Here is a 27,414-nt window from a genome sequence, read left to right on the forward strand (position 1 = left end):
CTAAAAGTAGTTATATTAAACTATATATGTTTGATATTCACACTCTCATACCAAAGAATCTTTCATCCTAAAGATTGTCTTAGCACAGGAGTTATCAATGTTTCTCTAAGTATGGAGTTACCCAATAATACTACTTCGTATTTATCGTCTGGGAAAGTATACAGTGAAGACCCTAATGGCTTAAGCCAGGCCCTGAAAAAGACTGCAGATCGTAAGTCTGTCTTTTCAAATGCTGTATTAAGGGCATGTTAATTTATAGCACATAGCACTATCTAAAGGTTCTGCTCATAAATGCAAGTCTTTATTATGGCTTCAGTAGCTTCATCATTTTAGACACCAGCTTTTGCCTTTCTTTGATGGAGCCAGATAACTTGAATTACACCATTAGCAGGAGAAGATGTTTTTATGCCAAAACCTCCTGCCAATCAACGTCTCATTTATCAACCTTCTACTACTTTACTGCTGTTCTGCATGCCATTTCTGTATGCATTTCTGCTGAGTCCCTTTAGCTTTCTACTTTCATAATGGCTTACCACTTAATTAAACTAGCTGGCTGAGTATAAACAGGACCATTAATGATAGATAGCATCTTTATGTAAAGTAAAAATATCTTTACCATAACTCATTAAAGCAGATACTTAAGTTCATGTTAAGTGTAGGGGGAATTTGGGTGGGAAGGGCTTTGGAAACTGGGCTGGTTTACAGGATGGAAAGAAATTTTTGTTTCTCTTTAAATAAGAGCTGTTCTCCTAAAGATTACCATTTTGGGCAGTTCATGGAATTTTTAAAATGAAGCTCTTCTGGAAAGGGAGAGGAAAATTCTTAAAATATTTCTTTTATTGAAGATGCATATTTATATTATTAAAAGGTCCAAGGCCACCAAAATACCCATCTTAATCAGGACAAAGTGTTTGAAATCAGGGTTGGTATTGCCCAGTGGATGTACCTCAGCAAGTTTCATCTTCCAAAGGTCAGTTCAAGTTAAATTTAGCTTTAGTATTGTCTTTGTTATGTGGAGCTTTCCTTGATCGGTAGTACAATGAGGGCTGGAGCGGTGCGAGAATGCCACTTTGAAATAAAATTCCCTTGGGTACTTGTGAGATGGAAGATTGTTTTTTGCTGTAAACAGTTGACTTAAAAATTATGGTGACACTTATTTCATCTAGCCTTAGGTCGTTACTGATCTGACTTAATTTTAAAACTGAATTTAGTAGATAATACAATAATTTGTAGTTGATCTCTAAAGGTTTCCAATAACAAAAAGAGTTTTCTTTTTATATATATGGCAATTGACATTTATTAAAGGGAAAACTGGCAGAGAACAGTTCTCTTGTGGAATGTTCTTCAGTTACTGAGGTATGGTGGATAGCAGGGTCTGTCCCTGTTATGTGCCCACCCAAGGGAGAAGTCAATTCCCAAGGATCATCAGATGGTAGTGGAATCATTCTAATAAAAAGGAGAAAATATTACTTGCAATGTTTCTATCAATTAGCTCAAAGCAGTACTTTCTTATTCCTACGTAACTACTTCTAAGAGGCTCTTGTGTGTTTAAAATAACATTTATTTTCAAAAGAATGTTAAGTATTAGACTTTGTTAACTCATGGTGTATTTTCCATATCCTTGCTATTGTAAACTACTGTGGTAATACTGCTTAGTGTTTAGTCTTTGTTTGGCTTAATATAACTACTTTGAAAAGCTGGATAATTGAGTCCTTTCTTCCAAATTGTAGTTCAACAAAGATGGATCATAAATCTTAACATGTTCTGAAACAATAGAAGGACTGTAATTGTTCATGTTCTGCGAATAATGTTTTCTGTGAATCATGTATTGACTCAAACCCATTCCCTATGCAATTTAAACCATTAAGTTTCTAGAAGACCTGTACACTGAAAGATGTCAGTCCTTCAGTTATTAGAGGAGACACAAGGTCATTGAATCACAAATATGAAAATTGTAAAGATATACAGAAGAGTGCTTTGCTCTGATGAATAAACTGTCAAGATGAGCACTAATTGTGGTGTTATCAGTTTCATGAAACAGCAATTAGAGCAGGTTGTCAAAGCTAAGAGGACACAAAGTTAGGAAAAAAGCAAGTTCAAAGGATGAGGCAAACTCATCCACACTTGACTTTGATGTTTGATACCTTTCCCCATGGGAGTGCTCAAAACCTTGGGACTGCCTTGCTTGAGCCTCACTCCTTGTCAGCTCTTTTTTTTTTTTTTTTTTTTCCCCCCTCAAGGAACATTTTGGCTCTGCAAGATGAGATGGCTTACAATTATTGCTTATTTTTTAAACTTAGTAACTAGCATTGCTGAGAATCAAGACATCTCTAAGGACCCACGCTATCTTAAAAAATTTTGCTACTTAGTTGGATTGATAAATAGCATCTTCTAGATGCTACTCTTCATTGACAGTAAGTAGATTCCGTGTTTGTAATTCTAAACTGATAAAATCTAGTAACATGTGAAAAGCTAAAAACTGACCCAAACCAGGTTTTGTATTAGTTCCTATTGTTTTCGGTTTGAATAAAATAAAAATTGAATTGTGAAAGACTCTTGGATATCATTTCTGACATTAACTTATCTACTTTTAGTCTCATGCTGTGTGCTGCTCCACGGAAGCAGTCACGTGGCAGGATTTGTGGCATGACATCTTCAGTTTTAGTTCTCAGTTTTCTCAGAGAAATTTCTGTCTTCTCAGAAGGCAATGAACACAGAGCCAGGCATCTAGCTCCTCTTTAAATATAACTAAAAGAAAAAGATTTGATTTTATGTAAATCAGTTTCTTTAAAGAACAAAAGAACATTATTATCTCTTACATGGCTTTAGCATTTGTCTTTTAATGAAAAAATCATTTTGTTATGCTTCAGTATGTCAGTCCTTTTTATCCATCAGAGGCTGTGTATACATGAGTGTTTATTTCTGATCAGTGATGTGGTTTAATGCAAATTCCCTACTGGTCCCTACTTAGTGCCTGCCTAGTGCTTGGTGGTTCAGTACCTGGTTTTGTCAAGCATGAGCTGGCGTCTTCTCAATGGGAAATAAACCGGAATTAAACCCCTTTTTAGGAGTGCACCCATGCAGTTTATCCTGCTCTCTTTCCTACATTAAGGTACTTACATGATTTGGATTATACAATTAAGGCTTGAAATCTTAAATTTGGTTTATCATAATTTTCAAAGTAGGTAAAACAGAAAACACAATGAATTTTGCTTCATAGTTTTCTTTTTCAGCTTTGATAATTTGTTCTTAAATTCATATTTAATTGCTTTTCTCCTGTTAGAGAATCTTATCTCTTAATTCTTACTACATTGTCCTAGCTTTGAGGTTTTTCCTCTACATGGAAAGCAGCTCTAAAGTGAATAAAGCTTTTTTTTTCCTTTTAAATTCACAATGGTGTAGGCAAGTATTTATAAATAAAAATTACACATATAATTATTTTTTTTATATTCTCTTTAGGAAAGTTAAAATTTATTTCTGCCTATGTATATTGAAAATTGGAAAAATGGAATTTGTTTTAAAATTATACTGGTTCCCACGACATACATGTTTAGCTTTTTTTGTGTTTGATTAGCATATGTAATTAGCGTGTGTTTGATTAGCATATGTAACTTGAAAATTAATTGGTAGGCTGATTATACAAGTAAAAGCATAACATGGTCATAAATAAGTCCTTAAGAAGATAGAGCAAGCATCTTTCTTCCTGTTTAATTTATGAAAGTAATTGAAATATGCTGCAGTATTATCCTCAGCACATATTATATCTAATGGACAATTAATTTAAGCTTATTTAAGAAAGTGCAGGGAAGGAGCAGAAGGGATGGGCCACCGTTATGAGAGGATGTGAATGTCAAGTGTGGTGGATCAGAAATGAATCAGCAACTTGCTGTTTCAAGGCGGGAGTGTGATGTGATGTACCGCTTTCAGATGCCTGGAGCTGGCACATGTTAACAACATTGTCAAGGTCTCTTCCTAGTGCTGGTTGAAAACCAAAGAGAGATTGCTTTTAGGAAAGCACTTTCAGAATTGTGGTTTTCTTCCAGTGAAGGAAGAAATGATGTCTTGACAAAGACAAGATGGATGCACTTTTTCCTTCCTCCTCCTCCTCTCCTCTACTGGTGCAGTGCCATGCAACATGCTGTCTTGGCTCCTCAGCTTCACTCAAGCCCTGCCTTGGGCTCTGTGCAGCAGGGCGCTCCATTCCCTTGTTTGTCAACAGACCTTCTGGATCTTTTGGGAACGTTCATCATCCAGATGTGATTATGGGGACATTTTCCAGTGAAGAAGTCTAAAAATTTCCTATTAGCCTTAGCATATTCAGTCTCAATATGCTCCTGTCCAGGTCAGCGTTGCAAATCTGGTTTAGGATGTTGGTGTGTTCATTTGTGGCTTATGTGAGTTAAGGATTTGAGTCTTCAAGTTCCTAACTCTCAAATACCCACATCAGGAACAGTCAATGTCTGTATAAACGTGTTGGGAATTACTAGGTCATGCACTTTTTCTCTTGAATATTGCCTCTTTCTATCCTCTTTTCTGTTCCTTCTGCACTTTGGCTTGGAGGAAGCAGCTGAAAACCTTCCAAAATTATCTGGTCAGTAAAGTGCGTTTTGTGATGATGTTCACATGTAACACAATCAATGAAAAGTAAATTAAAAATAGGGTTTCCAAATAGATTACAACAGTATGCTTGATGGGTGATAATATAAAAATTTACAAGTGGTTTTGGGAGAAGATGGGGAATGTCCGTACTGATCTCCAAGAAAGGATGCCCCAGGTAAGGGTCACTGTGCTGTCAGAGCACCCATATGTTTCAGTGAGTACGTGTGTGCTTCTCTCTGCCCTGCAAGTACTTCAATGCTGGCTTTGCTCATCTTGCTCACGTGTAAGATTGATGTATCCCCCGAGTTGTAGGATCAGCTACATTGGAAAAGATCATCAAGCCCAACCATCAACCTGACCTGCCAAGTCCCATCACTAACCCATGTCCCTTAGTACTGCATCCTTACATCTCTCAGATACCTCCACTGCTTCCCTGGGCAGCCCAGTCGGGTGCTTGGCCACCCTATCTGTGAAGACATTCTTCCTGATGTCCAGCCTAAACCTCCCCCGGAGCAACTTATGACTGTTTCCTTGCATCCTTTCACTTGTCACCTGAATTTCCAATGGAATGCTCTGTTTGTTTCCGTCTGCAACTCGTTGGCTTTGTTTTTCCATCATAGGCTCAGTGCATCCATGTGTTCTGCTAAAGGAGTTTGGTGATGTGGCCTCCCTTCTCTGTGCCACAAGGCTCCATAGGGCTGTTGCCAGAGCAGTCCCTACTGAAGCTTCTTCTCTGCCTTCTTCTGCTCCCCCCAACACACTTCTCCTCAAGTTTTGCAGATTTTCAAAGAAGGCCAGCCGTGGGCCTATGTTAGTAAGGCAGACATAGCCTTTACGCTGTAGGTCCTGGGAGAAGTTTCTGCCTTGTGGATCCACACATTACCCTGGCAGCACCCCCTTGCTTCTTGTACCTCCTCCTCTTCTCCATGAATGCTCAGCCCAAAGCCAAGGACAAAACACCTCAGTGGTCCCTTGCCAGGGCAGCAAGGTCCAGAAAGGCCAAGTGGGACACCAGGGCTGTCTAGCAGCTCACAGGGCTCCTGGGCAGACATGGGCAAGGTCCAGGGGAAGGCAAAGGCAAACACACTCCTCCTTGGTGTTTTTTTTTTTTTTTTTTTTTTTTTTGTTGTTGTTGTTGTTCTGGGTTCCTTGCCTTAGCTAGTAACAGCTACAGTATGAGTTACTTGAATAATCCTTAGGGGCTGCATGATTCTGCGCAGTGTGTTGTCAGAATGCCTTCTGTTCAGTTTTGTGGTTGCCTGTGCCTCAGTAACGTGCTGCAACAAGAAAATGCAGGCAGGGAAGAATTGAAAAGAATATTTTGGTGCAGTCCAGGGGGCTGGCAGCACAGTGAGAAAAAGCTCCCTCCATCCCTGCCTCTGCCACCGCTTGGTAAGGGGACTTCAAGGAAGTTGCTTGGTATCCATCATCCCCTGACCAAGATTCACTCCTGAAGGTTTTCAGGAAGCCCAGTGTAATTTATACGTCTTCTATGAAGGAAAACCCTGCTTTCTGACTTCATCCTGTGACTTCCAGGGAAGAAATCATTCCTGTTGTATGAGATATTGACAGTGGCTCCTTATTAAATGGTTACAGGTTCAAAGAATAAGTTTTGGTGACTGTTCTGTAGCTGGATTTATTGCCTGTCAGTAGAATAACTAGAAAACTTATGATAAATTTAGGTTCTTTTCCTATTACTAATATTCTCGTATTGCAGCATGGAAGCACATCTACTGACATAAATCTATGCAGAAAGAATTATAATGTCTTACAAATAACAGAAAACGAGGGAAAACGATAGGGACAAAAGAAGAAAAGCTTTCTACAATGCAAGATGATTCAAAATAGATATAAAATGCAGCACTAAACTGTAAGAATAGAGAAAACTCTATCTATTATCCTATGTTAGTAAGACTGAATCCTCTGTCTTTTGTATTACCAATAATGGTACATCAAATGTTATTGATGGCTGTAGATGTTTTTGAGAATGGATGAAAACTGATTCACTGAGTTTAACTGTATAGTAAATAAAAATGCTAGGCAGGTAGTGCATCAAGAAATATGGTACCTGGGATTTTTAGCAATTGAGAAACACTCTTAGGTTTTTATTTTCCTCTTATCAAGAGAACCATTTTAAATAATTATTTTAAAAAATAATAATTCCTTATGGGCACATCTGGCATAATTCCAGAGGGGAGTGTATGCATCTTGGAACACCTCTCTGCCCTTGCTGGCAGAGATTCAGACTCACTGTATAAACTTGTTCCCAAATTCAAATAAGTTTTGATTGCAAAATAAATATTTTTGCCTCTCAGTTTTGTTCTGTGAATTCTTAACCGGGACTTCAGCTCCTCTGGCATTGATGTCCATGACTATGTACCTGGAGGCACCGTAAGCTCTTGCACTGGAATGGAACAAAGTTTTATTTCTTGGCTTTCTGTCCCTAGAGCTGCCTCCTCCTTGTGGCTGTGTGACAAAGGCATGGAAAGGTAAAGGTGATTCCTTAAGTGAAGGTTTCCTGTAGCTCCATCAGAGATGTGCATTGCTGAGATGAAGGAGCTGTGTCTTTTCACTACCTTCTGGTGCACACCCTTTTTGGTTCATTTTCTTTAGTTCTTTCTGCTGCCCCAAACCTGGTTTATTCTAGCTGGACATCAAAGTAATAAAGGAGGAATGAGTCATCTATGCTTCTGATGAGATAAAGACATCTTAACACCAAGTTTTATTTTAATTGCCTTTTATGGTGCACAAGGGAATTCTAAATAGCTAAATGAGCTTTCTGTAGACATCTGTGATTAGTAAAACTGTCAGTTCCCAGAAAATGATAAACCATAGAAAAATAGTTTTTTGACAATTGAAAAAATAAAATTATATAAATGATTTTTTTTTTCATGTTGACTATATGCCAAAGCATTGTAAACACATGATCAGAACTGGTCAAGATGCTTACATCAGGAAGCAGTAAAAAATCTCAAAAAAAAAAAAAAAAAAAAAAGTATTTGAAATTTCCACCTTTAATTAAGAAGCCAAAATATCTGTTAAAAAATATAAACCCTTTTAAATGGTAGATTTGATGAATTTGAATTCAGGTGCAACTTGATTAATCCATTTTATTCCTATACCTATATAGCCTGTATATACCTATATAGCCTGTCTTATTCAGAGATAAAGTGGAAAAAAAAGTTCAGGGACTTTGTCAAGCCCTTGCAGGAATGGTACATAGGAGAAAGGAATGGATCATCTTCCTAGTGAAAGTCAGTCAGGTACCATCATCCCAACCATATCTGCTGACATTGCTGTTTTTAAAATAGTGTCAAATCTCTTCCTGACACTATTCTGGGATAATCAGGTGACTCCAAGGGCATAACATGTCCTGATTTAATTTAGGTGGCTCTAGCCAAGCAATGAACTGAAAAATAGGCAAGCTACCTGTGTGACGTTAGCAGATTTAAGACAAAATTGTACAGCAGCAGCTTCCCACCTGGCACAGTTCCTGAGGAAAATTTTGTCATTTAATTTATTTAATTACTCTCAGGGAAAAGTCATTTGTATGTCCTTTAAAATACTTTCTCACATGGTGGCGAAAGTGGCTTTGTATGTCAGTACCTGGTAGGTCCTTTTCACGTCTCGAAGTTTAAAGGACTTTCTGGATGTCTTCGATTCTTTGCCTTCAGGAAATGGAAATGCCCTGGGCAACATTTTTTCTTGCTGTTGATATATGGGTATGCGTGGGAGGTGTCTGTCCAGCCAGAACTGCATAAAGCCCCTTATGATATGCATTGTCCTTTAAATACTTCTGTCTGGGATCCCAGAGCAGTTGTAATAATTGAAGAAGACAAGACATTTTTTCAGTGCTCGCTACAGAACTGCACTTCAGAGAGTATTTATCTTGTAGGGAAGAAAGATTGTAAAAGCTCTGCGGTGGAGATGATGGGCATTGCTCTTTCAAGTCTATGAAAGATGAGCAATGTTTAAGCTGAAAACATGTCTGCAAATCAGTCTATCTTAAGAGGGCATTATTCTTCCTGACTTGAGTTGCATTGTATTTTTTTCTCTGTCCCCTTGCCTTTCCTTTACCCTCTTCCATCCTCAATACCAATGTGCAGCTGCTGCGTTCTTACCACTTCTGCCTTTCCTCCATCTGTGTGCCCTTCGGAGCCAGCGTTTCAGAGAAGAGAAATACACAAACCATTTATTCATTCATTCAGCGCTTTCCTGCCTCTTCCTTGTTTGCAGAGCGAGCAGGAAGCTATTTGTGACTGGTGACTCACCATCAGATTTTACGAGGGGACTGTGCTGAGCACCACTGATTCACACACTTGCGGCTTTGTCAGAGGTCAGTGCCTTGGCAGCACTCCCCTGCAAATACTGGGCTGCCGCTCTCGAGAGCGTTAAGTCATTTCTGCCTTCCATGGTAGCGTGTCTTGCATGGAGCAGCTGCCAGAGGGGGCTGAGGTGACAAATCCTGCCTCTTTATGGGATGGAGCTCTTACCTGGCACCCAGTTGCCATACTGCCTGCAGCCCCCTTCCTGTCGTCATCACCCTGAAGCCTGCACCCAGTTTCACTTTCCTTCATGCAGACTTTCATTTCCTTCATGCTTCCCGCTTGCTTGTATTTCTCTAATGCTTTCTTCTACATGGTTTTGGGCACGTGCGCGTGATGAAACTGTGGTAAGCTGTGTATTCAGTAGTGTATAGGGAGGTCTGAGAGGCAGTCCTGAGAGCAGTAACACAGCTGTCTAATGTTGCTTTCTTCACCCATGTTGATGACATAGTATTTAATTTCTTGCAAATGAGCCACTATGCAGGTTGTGTGCAAGATCTTGAAATTGATGGCTTACCGGTGATGAAAAACAAAGTCGATCCAAGCTTGAAAGTATTTTCTTTGTGTTGTAGTCATTTTTAGATGGGGATGGGAGGAGTCATTTATTTCTGAAATGTATTGAAAACCTTGGAATATTAAGATAGAAAAGCTGAAGGAAGCTTCCCAGACACCAGTACATGTTTCTGCCACGTGGCATGGCCAGTTGCTTCTGCTCCTGGATTCCCCCATCCCTACTCCAGTGGGACGTCTGCTCAGAGCCCTTCAGGAAATGCAGGGCTCCTCTGGTGGACCTCCTTCCCACCCTGCTGTGCAGGTGCTGACTGTCTGTTCAGCCAAGCTCCACCACAGCCAGGTGTGCTTCTGGGTGCCTGCTTTGTCCTGCTGCTGGAGTCTCCCAGGTGGGATGTGTTGAGGGGCACTCCTCAGGTTGCCCACCCCACCCCTTGGTCTGTCCTCTTCCAGTGTCCAATATCCAGCCAATAACATCTCTGTGCATGGGGGAATACCAAACCGGTTGATGACGCTTCTTCCTTCTTCATGACAACAGCGTTGCCTTTATCAATGACATCATTTCTTACTTGTAGGGCAATAGAAACAGAATGTGCTTTATAAGTTCTGGTAGGTAACTCTTGTGCTCATGCAGAAAATTCAAACATTGCTAAAATACTGCTATTACCTTTAGCGGTTTTACAGATTAGTGAGTAAAGCAACATTCTTAATGTAAGAATGTTCAGTTAGACGTGAAATTAAAAAAACATTTTGTTCCATAAGCAGAGAAAATAACAGAACTTTATTTCCCATGTGTTTTTATTTCTGTTCTAAGCCATCTACATCTTCCTATCCCAAACATATCAACTGCTTCTTCTGCCCTTCTGCCTCTGGTCACATCCCTTATCACAGTCTCATGGGAAAATCATCAGTTCTGATACCTCTCCCTATTCCTTCCCAGGGTTTTTCTGATGTTCACTGTTCAATTTTTCTCCTCCTTGGACAGCCAGGATTTGGAGGGGACCTAAGCTGCAGGTGTGCTTGGTGCCAGCAGCTGGAGAGGCTGCAAGGCAAAATGGAGTGGAGTTTCCACTAGAATTTCTCTGAAACTTGTAGAAACCTCACATCTTCGAGACTTTCAGCTGCGTTACAGTTTGGAGTGTTTTCATTTGAAAACTGGGATGGGGGAACCACCTGTGAAGAGGATATTTCTTTGTTTTATATTACTGTGACTTCATTGTAGCTGATGTTACAAAAATTGGTTAACCATGTGTTAAACTTGCTTATTTGAGTGAAAACATTTCATTGGAGAGCAGCTGAGGTTCAAAGTTTGCTGATGACTTTAGCTTATTTGGGATAGAGAGGAAAATTATAAAGAATTGCAGAGGGATTTTAGGAGATGGAGGTAATGCAGTACACAGACACCATGTGAAGCTCAGCAATTTTGTCAAGTGGCTGGAGGCTAAGGAGATGGTGCGTGCCTGGAGATCATTTGTGTTATTGCCTGGGCATTTGCTTTTGGCCACTGCTGGAGATAAGCCTAAGCTCACTGGCCCCTTTCCGAGACAGTGCAGTACTCCTGTGCTCCTACAAGTTTCCGAAAATGTCTTCAGAAATGCAAGAAAAACTGTTTCAAGCATGATAAAGAACTAAGTAAGATTAAAAATAATGATAATAATAATAATCCAAAACCATGTAAATTGTACTTGGGGAAAAATGACTATAATATGGAGAACTTAGATATAGTTCACTAAAAATATATTATTTGAAATAAAATGTGTAAGGCAAAATTTTGTAATAGAAAGCCTTCAGGTATCTCACTTTAGTAGCCAATGCTCTGGTTTCTAAGCGAAAATGCCGAACTATTTGTGAGAATCAAATGTGTTCAGGCCGTTGGGCAGGAAAATCTTTAGTTTGGCTGGATGTTCAAAGCAGACTTAAGCACAGAGTTCTCCAAGATAAGATTAAAATCATACATTTATGATTACTGCCCTAAACTTTTGGAGAAAAAAAATCTATTACAAAACTGGTTTGTTTTACTTGGAAAGAGGCAGTCATTGATGTTTGTTGACTTACCGTGGTCACCATTTCAAGTACACAGTTGCCTGTCACCAGGGAGTCTGAGAAATTGCTTGTTCTCTCTACTTGGAGGGAAAAGTCTTCTTGTTTCAGATATTACCTTGCAAGAATGGCCACATATTGCTGCAATTACGGATGTAGATAGTATTAATCTTTCTTTTCTTGGGTTGTATTGAAACTAAATTCCACTCAGTTAATCAACATTTTTCCCCCTAATTGTCTTACCTGTAGGCAGTTTCAGAGGTAATCCCTAGGGTTCTTGATAATGTTTTAGCGTGTACCTCTCCATTGGCTTTGTTCAGGATTGTTGTATGCCTCATCGTTTTCATCAATTCCTGGGCAGTTTGCTTCAAAACCCAATGTTTCTTGACATGGGAGTGTGCAGTCTTTGGCTTCCGTATCTCTCTGTGTATAATTGATATGTTGTTTGATGAAGTTTTTGATGAAAATAAGATATTTACCATCTCAAAATCTTTTTATTCTAAAGAATCCTTGGTGGTTTTTGTTTTGTTTTAATAGTTACAGCCAATTTTTCCCTTCTGAGGCAGCAGTCATCTTACACAGATTCATCTTATTCTATTTACCTCTCAAGGGGTTGGATTTGGGGTTTAAGGTGCCTTCCCCCAAACTATTCTACGATTGTACGATCCACCTGATTTTGAACTACAGGTTTTAAAACTAAAAAAACTGTCTTGAGATGGTCCTGATCATTACCCACAAAAAGTATTAAACCTACCCTTCGATTTATTTTAGTGTGAGGTAATCTGTTTTTTATCAGTCTCTAGTTTTGTCACATTTAATGTTTAAGCCAGTGGGATGTGGTAAAGAAAAGAGAAGAGCTGAACTCAGTGTTGTAATTTTCTTATAACTAGGCATAGCACATTTTGTTTGAAAGCCTGATAAGCTGAATATGATTTTTCTATAATCTTAAATGTCTGAAATTTACTTCTGTTTTACTGGACTTGACTTTTAATGCTATAGTACTAGTTATTTTACAGGTGCCTGTACAAGGATTTCATATATATCCTTCTAATTATTCAAAGTGGGGAATAGTTAAATTTGATGCCTTTCTTCTATACAGTGATCTTATTTTTGCATTGCTTATGTACTGTCTGAAATGCATTAGTATTTGAAATCTTGATTTCCTGCAGCTTAGGTAATTATACTTTTTTTGATGCAAATAGAGAAAGAAATGGGCACAATGTACAAAGACCCTCTGTGAAGGATTTATTGGAAGATAACAATCTTCCTATTATGAAAAAAGAACAGTGGTAGTGAGATACTAATGAAAATAAAACATATGTATTTGTAGGCATATTTTTTTAATAGATGTTCTGCTTTTTCTTAGAGACTGAAAAAGCAAAACACAAATCTAAAAACAAACAACAGTAAAAAAAAAAAAAAAAAAAACAAAAAAACTCTTTCTCCTCCATCTTCTCTTAGAGCTTACTCTTCTGGAAACAAGCGCACAAACCTGCTTTGCATGTGTTCAAACCCTTACTAGTTTTTCAAAATCCTCTAATACTTAATACTGTTACAAGAATATGGTTAAGCATCTTCTATGTGGAAAGATAGAAGCTGTCTGTTGAGAAAAAAATATATTTTTTTCAAACAGGATGAAAAAAACAGGAATTTGGAGTTCATGCAAAGCTGTAAGTTCACAGGATGCACAGTAAAAGCTCTGTCGATACCTTGTGCTCTGGATGGTGCCTGTATGGAATATAAATCACTTTTTCAATGTAATCTGCTTTTATTGCTGCTATGATTTAAAATAGAATGTATTTGTTAAATGGAAATGAAATAAAAGATTTTCTAGTATTCCACCAGTGTGAAACAACCATAGCTGCTTTTTTTTCCCCCCCTCACCCTTCTGGTATCTATTGCATTGCAGGATCACAGTTTTGTACTTGTAGGATTTGTTAGGAACACAATTATCCTGCTATGTTGTATAAAGCACAGTTATAAAGTTACATAGCTTCGTGGGTAGCATGAGATAACAATCACGAATAATAAAGATAGAGGGATAAAGCTGTGACAGCACAAGAGTATTGTGTTTTAATCAAAGCATCTTTTGTTGCTGATGTTTTATTGAATTATTCTAATTGTTTTACTATGGGCTTTTGAAATAGATATGATGTAGAAAAAGAACAGTAACCCATCCTTTAAACCTTCAACAGCCTTGAAATCCTCCTCCTCTATGAGGACTTGATAGGTAAGGGACAACAGGCACTGGATGCTTGTGCCATTTTCTTTCACCAGTTGCCTGTTTCAGAAGGATGGTGTTAATGAACGCTGGTGATGCTCAGCGGTGTTCACCAGTCAAACACAGTGTTAGGACAGTTTGCTCTGCAAAATTCCTGACCACCGTCTGTGTGTAGGTAGGGAGGTGCTGGCACAGAAGTGAGGCTGCCTGCAGTGCCAGGCACCTGGGCCTTTTCTGGCAGAACCGCTTGTGGTGCTGTGCTGCTGCTGGAGTATTCTGCATTGTTTATCCTGTAAATGTTGTGGTCCTCATTCCATTTTTTTTTTTAATTGTGTAATGCTTATTTTTCCTTCTTACTTGAGTAAGAAAACTTAAAATCACTTTTGTGTGCTTCTGACATGAGACTTTGAGTGAAAACAGACTGTGGTCACTTACTTCAAACCCAAATACAATTCCGAGCAATATTTCAACATTTTTGAAATGTTTCTGTCGGAAAACAGACTGAATTGCGTGTAACAGCCTGGATCTAGGCTTCTTCCAAGACTGCTTGTGCTTTCACAGAGGCTCAGTTGAGATTTTTTCCTGAATTTTGCTCATCCTTTCCTGACCAGATGGCAGAGCCTAGGCTAGAAAGCATAGGAATTGCTCAGCCACACGCCTGCTGTACGGAAGCCCTGAAGGATCACGGGAGCATCTCAGTGGGCCTTGCCTGGAGGTCAGGGCCAGCTCAGCCTCCAGGGACCAGCACAGTAGGGGTGCAGGAGAAACCCTGAAGGCTCCTGTGTTGGGTCTGTCTGAGCTGGAGTCACCTTTTCCCTGCAGCAGCCCACACAGTGCTGTACTCTGCACTCGTAGCTGGAACAGCACTGATATCACTCCAGTGTTGTGTCTATTGCTGCGTAGTGCTGGCACAGCATCAGGACTCCTTCCAAGCCCCCAAGAGCCAGCAGGTTGGGAGTGGGCAAGTGATGGGGAGGGGACATTGCCAGGGCAGCTGACCTAAACCAACCAAAGGGATATTCCATAACACCTGATGTCACACTCAGCAATAAAAGGGGAGGCTCTCGTGGGGGAGGGGGCTGTTCCTCCTGAACAACCACTACGCGTTTGAGGCCCTGCTTCCCAGGACGTGGCCGAACACCGCTCGCTGATGGGAAGTAGAGAATAATTTTTTCTCTCTCTGTGCTTCCGCGCGGACTGATTGCTTCTTTTGTCTCTGTTTTTTCCTCCCCCTTCCCTTTCCTTTTAATTAAACCTTTCTTATCTCAAACCTCGAGTTCTCTGTGTTGTATTTTCTCCCCCTTCCTCTTTGAGGAGAGGGGGGAGTGAGAGAGCGGTTGTGGTGGAGCTTGGCTGCCCACCTGAGTAAAACCACCACAGCTCCCCCAGGGCTTTGCTGGGGAGATGAAGCCCCTTCTGCAGCATGGTGAGCTGCAGGCAGGCAGGGAGGCTGAATGCTAGCCTTGTGCCCGGGAGAACCACCATTTCTGGGCAGTTTGCAGGCCCAGCCAACCTCAGCTGGACATACAGCTCTGTACACATGCCGTGGTGAGTTTCATGCAGAGCCTCCAATACTGGTGTCAGTCCTCAGGGCCTTGGGGCTCTGCTTTGAGCCTCCTGGGCTGCCCTCGGCTTCATGAACTGCCTCTGCCCTCTTTTGCTGGCTGCCTCTGCATTTATTTAAAAACTATGGCAACAACAGCTGCAAATTAAGAAAATAAAAGCCTCCCACCCTCTTCTTCTTCCTGCCATCCTCTGGATGCTGCAGCTGTCTCCCCTCACACCCCCGTTTCCCATCTCTCTGTGTGGGGTGTCAAACAGGCCTCTCCTTGCAGTGAGGTGACCCCATCAGGAGCACGGTGTACAATGGGAGGAAAAATGGCCTTGCTTTCTCTTGCTTTCAGTTGAAGTGTACAGTGCCAAAAAAAAAGCCTAGAAAAGCACGTGAAGGGGAAAAAAAAAAAAAGTTATGTCCATTTTACATCCTGTTGACACTTTTCTGAAAGAAAATGGGAGAAACAGTTCTGTAAATAAGCTAACGCATCCTATCTTATCTATACTGAAAACATGTTTTTAAGTTCTGTACTTTAGCTTTTACTGGGCATTTTATGGAGCAACTGAATGAGGAGTATCCTGATGTCAACCTACGCTGCCACATTTTGAGTCCACAGGATCCTGGGTATTCCCCGAAGTACAAATTTGCCATAGCCATAACATTGTTTCTGAGACTTTGCAAGCAGAAAGCCCATTGACATAGAGACCCGTAGCCCAAATATTTGAACTGGAAAATCAGCCACTGAGAAGAGAGGTTGAGAAGTTGTTTCATTTTAACTGTACAAATATTGCTCTCTCTGGAGCACAAGCATTTGTACCTGTTTCATCTATGAAAAAGGTATTGGGATGAGGAATTTCAAAGGAAGGTATTCCTCTAAAGTCTGTCAAGTACTAAAAACTATGGGTACTCTTTCATTTGTATTTCTAATTCTATTCTAGTATGGTTATTCAGACATCTACCTAAAGTTTATGGTTTGATTATTCCTCCATACATAGCACGTTTGTCCTTGTTTTTTGGAAGCATTTTTAATATTAATAGGTTACTCCTTAGGTCATAGCTTTTATAGTTTTAGCATAAGCCTTTAATCTCACTTTAATGATTTTTGGTTGTAACTTATTCTCATAATTATTACTAATAAATCTACCACATAGCAAAGTACAGTACGTCCTGTAGTATCAGAATTCTTTATCTTATTTGTTTATATCTAATTAGCAGAAAAAATACTGCCCATCTCTTCTTATTTCCAGCAAAAGGACCTTCCTAGACACTGTAATAGCTTTGTGTCTTCCTAGACACGCAGAGGAAGAGTGATGTAGAAGAGGAGCAGTCACATTTGGCTACCAACATCTTGGTCAGGGAAACTGCGTCACTTGTGAGGGAAAGCATTGCTGTTTTTTTTGCTGTCATTGCCTGGGGTTAAGTTACAATAAGGATTATACTAAAACAGAATAGGTTTCAAAAATTGGGTTTTATCACCCCCTATAAAATCAGTAATATAATTTGACTCTCTGGGGTTTGTACAATGTGTACTTATGCCTTAATAACAGAAGACATCTGCTGAACTAATTTGCTCAGCAATTTAGAGAGTTGCGTAGACTGTGAACTGATGGATATTCAGTTAGCTCAGAGCCATTTGAATTTCCTACATTTTATGCATTCTAGCAAAATTACTTGTTCCTTGGCTATTTTGCTATCCTGTATTTTCACAGAAAAATAAATGTGTTAAAACTTACTAACTCTTCTTTGTTCCCATCTCTTGTGACTTCCCTTCTACTTTCAGGAGGCTACTTCCAATGCATTTCTGTTAGTGGTAAGAAGAAAATTTGCTGGCTGTGCCTCTGCCATCTCCACTGTCCTTTGGTCCCTCAGTGAAAATGCTCTGGCAAATGAGCCCATTGGTTCCTTTCCCTAAGAGGCAGAGTCAGTCCTCATCTTAGTTCCTGTATTCTCCACTCTGAGTTTCTGGCCTTCCCTTGTCCCAAGCCTGCAGCTCCGAACAGGTGGCCCCTTAACTGAGAGAGCATTGCTAGCAAGCTTAAGGCGAAAACAACACTTACAGTGTTCGGTAACTCATCCTTGCCAAGTACAAGGTAGGGGAGGTGCAGTACCGCCGCTTTTCAACTTCCTCCCAGCTGGGTTATAAAACATCATTATTTTTTCTCCAGTGCTCTCTGCTGCACCCTTTTAGAAGTGCATGTATGTTTCTGGCTTTAACCTCTAACTGTAAAGTCCCAGAGGGTTTTTGACTGATGCCTGACTGTGCTGTTGTAAGCACGCTGATGCTGGCTGTGTTTCAGCTGGTAGCATGATTTAATAAAAAAGCAGCACCGACTCTGAGTTGAGGGCTCAGTACTGATTTATGGCTAGGCTGCAGAGCAGGACACAAAGTTTTGGGAACATATTTGACTTCCCCATGTGTCTCTGATAGAAAATTACCAGGGAAGTTTCTTACCAGTAATTCTCAAATCTCCATATCTGCAAAATCTTAATGACTTGGCAATAACGGGCTTCTCTGCTCACTGAAGAGTTTTCTTCAGTTTAGAATGTACAGATATGAAGTTCCTTTCCATTCTGAAGTGCTTCTATTTTTTTTTTTAATTTTTCTTACTGTATTTTTGAGGGAGATTCAGCATTTCATACTTGCATCCATCAGTAGAAAACACTGTACAAGATCCGAGGCACCAGACCTTCAGAGCAACTGTGTGCATCATGATGAGGGAAATCATAATGAACATTAGGCAAATGTTACATCAGTAGTTGCCAGGTGAAAACCACTGATGCAACTAGCATGAAGGCCATGAGTGCAACACTTCTATTGATAAGGTTGACACTAACATCAGTGTGTGCACTGCAAATTGGTTAGATATTGTCTGCTTAAATTACCTTTAAATTACTTTATCTTGTAATCTGAAGGCTCTATAGTTGCTCGTTTCCTTCCCCCACCTCTTAAAATTCTGTCTTTGCTCCCAAGAAACCAGGGCCGTTTTCATTAGTTTGTAATCCCAGCTAGGTGTGTGCAGTGGTGTCCAGTGTGCTCTGTACCAGCGGGGAGGAGGAATGACCCTTCTGAGGAAGGTAAAACCAGATGCTGAGCCACCCCCTCACTGTGGAGTTCCAGCCCACATGGCTGCTGTTAGCAAATGTTGAGGACAAGGAGGTGCCACAAAGCTGTTCCAACCTTATTTCTCCCAGGCAGGTTTTATTACGACACACTGTAGGTGATATTTCAAGCTTTATTTTTTTTTCCACAAGTGATGACATGGCTGTCATATTTAGAGGTTTATTGTTAATTATCACCAATTCATTAAGGGATTAGTAACTGTTCTGCGGGCACATGCTGAGCACAACCACATTGCTGCTCTCTCCACATGAGCTGACCAGAGGAGCCGTGTTCTGCTCTCAGACTTCATCTGTGGTCAGTGCTGGGTAAGACTTCATTCCTGGATAAGGAGTCCCTTCAGTCTTGTTTCTTAATGAGCTGTTATTGCTGGCCAATAGAATATCTGTTCAAACCATCAGTTCTGACTTCGCTCCTTACTCTCTTGCTTCAAAGCATTCCTACCTCACACAGACAAAAGGTGAGGAAACAAGAGTATGGAAAATATTGGGTTTGGTTTTAACTATGGCGTAGCACTACAGGCTGCACAGGAGCTTCTGTAGTTCCCCCAAATATTACTTGGTTCACAGAAGACGAAGATACAACTGCTTGATTTGCAAAGCAGTGTCAGGGCTGTTCACAGAATTTCAATGTGCTGAGAAGTGGAGTCCTTGGCAGGTGGCATCTCCTTTATCTCCTTTCTGCTGCTGAGGTATTAAAAATATTCAGGGGGGTGGTGCCAAAATAACCATTTTCTGCCAGGTGGAAAATAAATCTAAAACTGCTCCTTTAGCATAAAAAAATGAAATAGGTAGTTGACAGGGGCAGAATACAGCTGTTCTTGACCTCCATCAGCAAGAGCTTAGTTAGAGGCTGAATACTGCTGTGAAAGTCAGTCTTGCAGCATCTGTAGGTCACAGAGAGGATGTGCACGGCAGCACTGGAGAACGAATGTCACATTTTCATTACATATTTGCTCAGAACAGAGCTCTTTCGCAGGAAATACATTAGCCCTATTTCTTTGCCTGATGTCCTGCTAATGGAAGAGAGCGAGTGACAAGGGAAGTTCATGGGTTGATTTAGGAGGAAAGACTTTTTAAAATCACACAGCTTTTTAAAATGCTACTCATTATAATAAAAGCACAGCTTTTTAAAATGCTACTCATGATAGTAAAAGCATAGTTTATTCCCATGCATGTGCATGTAAGAGATGATATTCAGCATCTGCTGATATGAACTGACATGTTGACTCTGCTGTTCTGTGCCCTTGCAGCAGCTTAACAGGTATTTTTCCCACAAACAGCTTAAAAGCCACACAGGCAAATCCCAGCATAGCATTGTGAGGCTTCACGCAGGTGTGAAGCAAATAACCTAAATGAGATGCAAGCTATGGTTTGAATGGGAAGTTAAGAACAAAATGTCCATCCAAATACTGTAATAAATGCTCCGCAGAAATAGATACCGCTAGTGCCTCTGCTGTACAATCCTGCCTATATTTCAAACCACATTGATTCTGTTCACCGGTAATTCATTCTTATTTAGAAATAAATTAAAATGTTTTATAATGTTATATATGTCATGGTATTGAAGCATTGAGGCAGATAGACTTAAATTCATTGCAGTCACTGAATGAGGATGTGGTAAGGTAGGTGATCACTGTGGAAAAAAAGCAATAAAGGATGTAAGGGAAATGTTAACTTCTGCTTCGCGGTCTCATTTTCTCTGCTACAAACATTGCTTACTGTCCAGAGATCCCAGGTGTGTGGGCCTTCCTTCCTGAGATTGAATCGAAAATCTATTGTTTGAAAAGTTATTATCAACCAAATCTTTGAAAACTGAGATTTTTTGAACAATGCATGCTGCCAGATGCACTTTTAATTAACTGTGCTCCTAGTTACAGCTTAATTACATTTTTGGACATTTATTCTTTTTGGAAAATAGCTTTTTAATGGAAAATCATATTCCTTGGCCTCTGAGGAGCAGATTTGTTGTTGGAAGAGTGAGCTGGATTGGTTACACTTTGAAAATAGGTCAGTGGCTAATAGAGTTTGTATAAGGACTAAAAAGCACTTTATCAGCGCTCATTAGGCATTGTGGTTATAAGGTCTCACTGTTAAAACAAACTTGAGGGTTTCAAGCAATAACAGGCTACTCCACGGATCTAAACCATTGCATATTCATAACATAAAACAAAGTTTGATTAAAACAACAGTTACGAGAGTTGCCAGGGGCCAAAATGTGCAGTCATCTGGATATGATCCAGTTTTGTTCATTATAAGGGGACAAATCCAGTTTCTCTTCCTGCTGTGCACAATTAATATATTGTTAGTCTTCAGCGTCTTATAGTAATCAATTGGCATTTAACATGCCATCAATGCAGATCGTGGCATAACAAAACGCAATGAGAGATTTTCACGCAGATAAGGACAATCATATACATAGCGATCAGTCTGAATATCGTCAGTGATTTAAAATGAGCTATGTGTTGAGTGTTTATCATAAAAGCTTCTTAGCAGTCATACACATTTACACAGTGTGTTCTGCTTAGCACAGCATGGAGCTGACAAGGCTGTTGGGTTTTTGTACTTTCTTTTTGTTAACACTCTACCAGGCAACAACCACGGTTCAATTTAGAAAAGAAAGAAAGGGCATCAACTAGTATGCTTCGACGTAGAGTTACATTTACATAAAATGATCTCCTCTGTGATGCATTCTGATGAGTGAAAATTGATGTATGTTACAGGCAAGTGTGTATTTTGGAGGGATGCATGCTGAGCTCATGAAGCTGCCACAGCATGACAGGCTGCACGGGTGAACTGCTCTTGGAGGTGAGCAGCAAGGGAGCAGGTATGCATGGCCTGGGTGGAAAGAGCAGGAGGGCCTCTGAATGTTATCAGTGTCAGCTGAGCATTTGCAATTAGCTCTTCAAGATTAGTCTTGCAGAGGTTGTGAAATACGCACACTAAACCCGTGGCTTCAGTGCAGGTTGCTTGCTAGAAAAAGGCTTACCCTTAGTGAAATGGCGGCACAGATTTTGATAGAGAAACCTTGCAAACTACTTCTGTCAATAATGATTGTGTCATTCGAAGCAACTTTTCTAATTAATGAAATCAATTGCTAATTCATGTTCCATCTGGATGCTTACATGGCTGCATAAGACAGTGAAGAAATTACCCTTTTCTAGAAGTGTTTTTTCAGAGGCAGCAGCAAGGCATAGGCATGCTGTAAAAGTGGCTCCAAGTGAAACCAAGCTTCAGATCTTTGACCCCAGACTTGGAGACTATCTTTTTGCATTTCTCTGCCCTTAAAACTGGAGCATGCTGCCTGTCCTGTTGGAGGGGCTGGTACCAGCCCCTACTCCAGCCATGGGGCTGACTGCATGGTGCCAGTGTGCAGGGAGTGTGCTCTTCCCCCGTGGCTGCGTGCACCCAGAGCTGCAACCAGGTGCTGTGCGGCTATTGGGGAAGATGCAAGTAGACCCTCGCTGTGCCATCTATGTGCTGGCTGGCAGCAGGCCATGACTGGCTACAGCGACCAGATTTGTAATTGCTGGCATTTTGGACGTTTGGGGGTTTAGTTCCCTTTTTTTCTTAAAAACAAAAAAAAACAACAACAAAACACCTGCGTAAAATATTATTATTGTTGTAAAACTAAGTAAGTTACTGCAGTGAAGTAGTCTCAGAGTTTAGTAACTTTAATGTTTAGTAGCATCTTTAGAAAGCTTCTGTACTGAGAATACTACCTTATTTGTTCATGCGCATCCAAATAATGGTGCTCATCCTTGTAAGGATGAGTATCCTTTCTTTCATATTCTTATGGTATATGAAATCATGAAAGTCCTTTTACGCTATTTAATTTTATGACAGTCAGAATAACAGAGGAATGCCGAAACTTCCATCATTTCAGTTTTGTAAATGTCTTCTTGAAGGATAAAGGCAGTCAGCAGACTGTATAAACACCATTTTTAGCTTTAAGTTGGTCACTAAAGCATCCATAAGAGCAGCTTGTTCATCTAGCCCTGCAAATCTTCCCACCTGCATGACAAAGGCCTCAATAATATGATTAAATGATGCTTAGGGGCCTCTGTTAAAATGTTTTAGTGACTTTGCACTTCATAGCAGTGAGTTAGCTCTGTCATATTTGAGATGCAGGGACTGATCACATGAACATTACTACCGCATCGAAGTACAGCCATGCGCTTACGACAAGTCACAATGGTGTAATTATTAAAGAAGGTGCAATTATTCAGGAAGATAATGGGACTGTCGTTGTCTGGCTGGACCCTGTTCGTTTTGCAGTCTGCTTTCTGTGTCCTACAGCTCCTCACATTGTGAAAACGTGAAGTTTGTGAAAACGGGGGGGGAAGATGCTGCTCTAGTGGAGAGCAGAGCAAAAAAGACTTTTGGAGTTGTTGCATGAATGCTTTATCGTTTAAAGGAAAGAAAAGAGAAAGAGGACAGATGTCTCCTTGCAGTGCTTTTTAAAAAAAAAAAATAAATTATTTTTGTTGTTGTTTGTTTTGGTACTTTAATCACCTGATGTCTAATCCTGTCCAAGAAGGTTGCATTTAAGGGGAACATCTGATTACCCCATTGCTCACCTCTTTGTATTGGCAAGGCCAGGCTGGTGCCCTTTCACAAGTTCAGAGTTGGAAACGGTGAAAAGAAAGACCCCGACTGACTGTGTCAAATGTTCCACGTTTTATTTGAATTTAATTGCCTTTACTTAGCTGTAAAACTTAGAGCTTTCTTCTGTGTAGTACGTTGGCATGTTATAACAAAGCTGTGAACTTGCAACACTGTGTTAAAATACCCTTGTACACATAGAAATGCTGTCTTTGGAGGTGCAATATTTCTCAAAACAAGGGCATGAGCGTGTTTGGGTAGACACAGAGCCAGGCTAAGCCTTTCCTCTATGCCTGCCTGCCCACACACTACCTCTTCCTCACACCAGCGCTGCTGGTTTTGTAGCCAGTGAGGCTACAAAATGGGTGGGGAGGCAGGTCTTGCTCAGGGAATAAAACATTCCCCAATTCCCAGTCCCTTGTGCTGAAAAGACAGCGGGGACACAAGAAGCATGAGCTCTGTAAGTAGCCTGGTGAAGGATCTGCTTAAAGTTGTAGAGAGTCTGTAGAAAGCCCGGCCGTGGTTGAAGATACGGAGTTTTATCCTTTGAAAGAGCCTTAGAAAATGAATGCAGGAAAGTATTTATTTAGAAGAATATGCACATCAACAATGATTGGATGGGACTGTAATGTCTTCCTAAGCGTTCTTGTTTTGATTTTCACAGAAGTCTCCATGGTGATAAAATATTCTCATGTTAATGTCAATTAAAAATTTATTTCCATTTTAAAATAAATCTGGGTAAGAAGACTTGGTTGTAGTAAATCTGTGTGGTGACATTTTCTACCCATTCAATTTTCAAAATTTTCTGTATGGCTTGGAAGAGCCTGTAATTCCAAGTTTCTAAACAGGTTTCAAGAGAAGAAAAGCAGCCCAGAAGGGTGAAGTGTTTGGAGGGGTCATGCAGCTGCCCTCCAGCTATTAACAGAGTTTAGTTGTAGGGGGCAAAAGGAAGATGTAGTTGATGCAGACGAAAACAATCTGTGGAAAATAGTCAGAAAATTACACTCATTTTACTTAAGCTTTTCCCTTTAAAGGTGAAAAGAAAATCAATTTGATAGTTTTAAAGATCTGCACAGTTCCATGGAAAACATAAAACCCCACTTGAAAGAGTTTTTGAAATCTCATTCTGTATCTGATTAAAAGTGTATTTTGGACCCCCTGTTTTCAAAATGTTCTGTGAAAGACCAACCACAGTGTTCTGATCACACACTCACTTTAGCCTTGACTTTATTTTAACCTCAGTTTTGAAATAAAATACAATTGAAATAAAAAGCCTCTTTGGAGAGAAAATCCTGAAATCTGAAAATAATTAAATGGGATGCTTCAAAACGTGAAACCTTTCATGTGTTTTTGACTGTGAGTGAAAAAAATCCCAAATTTGTCAAATTTCTGGGTCACTGTTTCTGCTGCACCTCCTTCAGTGCAGCATGGAAGAAGGGTTCTTTAAAGGTATTTTTCAAGCCACTCTACTAAGGATTTTTTTTTGGAAAAGTGGGATTATGTCGGCATCACATGTTATTCATTGAACCCCATCAGCTATATCTCAGCTGTACAGCCACTTGGCTTAGAGCCCACCTCTCCAGCTTTACAGCACATCAGCTGGACTGAAAAATACAGCTCCAGATCAGATCCTCCAATGAGCTTCACATTGCTCTGGCATTCATGTGTAGTGAAACAGAATTGGGATGAATACAATGTTGCTGTTGATAGAATATGAGTGCTCCTTGCTTGGTGTGTGCTCCTTACCCAAGTTCAGCAGCATGCTGAATGTTAGGCGAAGTGTGGGCATCATCAGTCTCCTGTCAGCACGTGTGCCAGCCCCAGTCAGGCAACTAAGCCGCTGCTCTGCTCTTCCCTACACTTAGTTAATTTGTGTGTGTGCAGTTTGTGCTTTGGCGCAGTTCGGCAATGCAAATTCCTGCTTAAAAACACAAAAAGGAAAATAAAGTAGTTAGCTCTCGCAACCATTGATTTGAGTAAAAATGCATAAAACCATTATCATAAAACAACAATGAATAAATAATCTGAATCTTGAAAAGTCTGAAAGCTGAAAAACCTTCAAAAGTACTGTGGATGAAATATCTGAGCAAAAAATGTTGCAATGATGTCAAGAGAAGCTACTAAGCTACTGCTGGATCATGATGGTGTGCAGCAGACTTTTTCTGTCTTTAAAAGTATGTTTTAAAAAGCAGTGAAATGGATAATTTTATTTTAAATAAGGAACACTGTTTTCACTATTTCATTGTTATGATTTTGTGGTTTTTTTTTTTTTTTTTTTAGATCTTGGTTGTTATGGCAAAATCTTTCAGCAGTGCGTGGTATGATGGGCTACAGGTTGGATGATCTACAGTCATCTGAAACATGATAAATACTTCTCTTCCTTGTCCATGGTGAGTTTTGTTCCAGTATTACATACACCTATTAAATACTTGACATTTACTTCAGAAAAGCTGCACTGGGTGGCACTCACATTGCTTTCACATGGACTAGCCTAGCATTGTTTATTTACAGTATGCATAGAAAGCAGAGCGTTAACTGTTTGAGGATATTTTAAAAAGCTGAACTTTAAAAAAAGAGCCGTACAAAAATGTTTCACTTTTTAGATGATTTTGGAGCTGTGCAAACATCCTTATACGCACCTTGAAATGCTCTCTCTCCCTTCAGCTTGAAAGCGTCTTTATCTCAATGTGTAGTATTTTAGGTCAAATTAGATTCAAGCTGAATTGAATGCTCTTTTTTACTATCAGGCATATCACAATGTATTCTATGTATTAAAAATAAACGAACAAACAAAAAAAAAAACACAACACAACAACACCAAAAACCTTCTCTGTAGCTATGTTACAAATATAGTTCAAAACACAAAAAATAAGTTGGAGAACATATTTTCTCCAGGAGTTTTCAGTTTTATTTTTGAACTGTCTGTATTTTGTGCTTACAATTACTCTGCTTGTAGTATTTATGAGCAATGTTAAGTATTGTATAAACAACAATATTAAAAGCAAGGCTCCTCATAGTATAACTGAACTATCCCTTCTGATTTACACAGTGTCCAGACATGCAATAATGAGATCCAAGGCACTAGTTGTTCATTTGGCTAAACACAAGTTCAACATTGACAAACCAAATTTGGATATCAAAATGTTCCACTGACTGCTCTTTAATACACCAGAAATAGCAGCCCAGTCTCCTGCCCAAGTATCAGGTTAAGCATTTGAGGTTAAAGTTCTATCTGTCTCCCTCTTCTCCCTTTTGAGGGTTTTGACTAGGCTCTTACTGCAAAGTTTGTTTGAGATTGGTACTGAATTTTCAGGAATAGCTGAATAACTTTTCTTAAAATCTGTAAAAGTTTCTTACCCTAAGTCTGTGGCTAGGGTTGAAGTTAAAAGAAAAGATCTGACACTGCCTGCATGAAATGTATCCCTCCTTTTCTACTCCTGTTCTAGATTTCAGAGTCCTTAAAAGTATGCAGAAGTAGGGAGAAAAGCAGAGATGCAAGCTGTGAGAACAGAAGAGGGAAATTAATGGCATTAGTCAAAGCCATTCTTATGATATGCTTAAGTACTGTAATGAAGTGACACAGAGGCAATACAGTTTCCAGAGATGTGTTTACACTTGATAATGGAAAGACATGTTTAAATATCCTGTATAAATGGATAGGGATATTTGCCAACGAAACTGGTTACTGTTATTTTTGGTGGAAGTAAGTTATTTACACAGTGAAATGGCCAGATACATAGCACGCCTTTTTCATCCTTTGGAAGGCATCTTCCGCCTGCCTCTCTTACAGTTTCAGCTGGCTTTGCATTTCAAATGACATGTCTCCCAGGTACTAACCATACCACTCTGACACCGGAGAACCAGATAAATAGAAAGGAAAACATCACCTCACTTGTTCCTACCGGCAAATTATTGGGGGGGGGAGGAAAAGCGGATACTGTTTGATGGGTTATCTAGCACCTGTTGATTCTGAGAAGCAGTTCCCCGGGTATTCATCAAGTTCTGCATTGTTCCCTAACCAGGCTTTTTATTTGTCGAATTAGCTGATTTGCTTCAAAGACTTGACCTTTTCGTTTCTCCTTTTACTTATCAGCAATGTGCCATGCATTTCTGAGTCTGTTTTTGCATCCTGAATGTGCACTGATTCATGATGAAATAAGGGCTTTGTGATAGGTCTGCTGGAAGGACTAAGTTCTTTAAACAGAGAAAAGGATGTCTGTCCTGTATGTGCAAACAGGATTTGGTCTCCTTTTCCAGAGGTCTGCCACACCACATTATATTGCAACTGCTCTCTGTGTCCACCAACATGAGAACAGAATACAGTCTACAGTGTTTCCTTCATGACCAAACAACCAAAAAAAATAAAATAGTGATGCAGTCTTAAGTTCCTGCTTACATTCTTGCTTAAGAAATGTCATTTTACGATTTTTAAAAAAAAAGGG

The 27,414-nt window shown here is 39.9% G+C and overlaps 1 protein-coding gene across 4 annotated transcripts in view; it reads left to right on the forward strand.

Moving 5' to 3' along the window:
- CHRM3 (cholinergic receptor muscarinic 3) overlaps positions 1–27,414 on the forward strand; it is a 278,689-nt gene that overhangs the window by 58,649 nt on the left and 192,626 nt on the right. Inside the window, exons 2-3 of one of the 4 annotated variants that reach the window (XM_084515896.1) lie at positions 21,091–21,175; positions 25,253–25,362. The exons of 2 other annotated variants lie outside the window; for them this stretch is intronic. The gene's annotated coding sequence lies outside the window, so the exon portion shown is untranslated. The remainder of the gene's footprint in view (positions 1–21,090; positions 21,176–25,252; positions 25,363–27,414) is intronic. One more of the 4 variants, XM_084515895.1, reaches the window with a different exon arrangement.

This window comes from Aythya ferina, assembly GCF_964211825.1.
Source record: "Aythya ferina genome assembly, chromosome: 3".
NCBI lineage: Eukaryota > Metazoa > Chordata > Aves > Anseriformes > Anatidae > Aythya > Aythya ferina.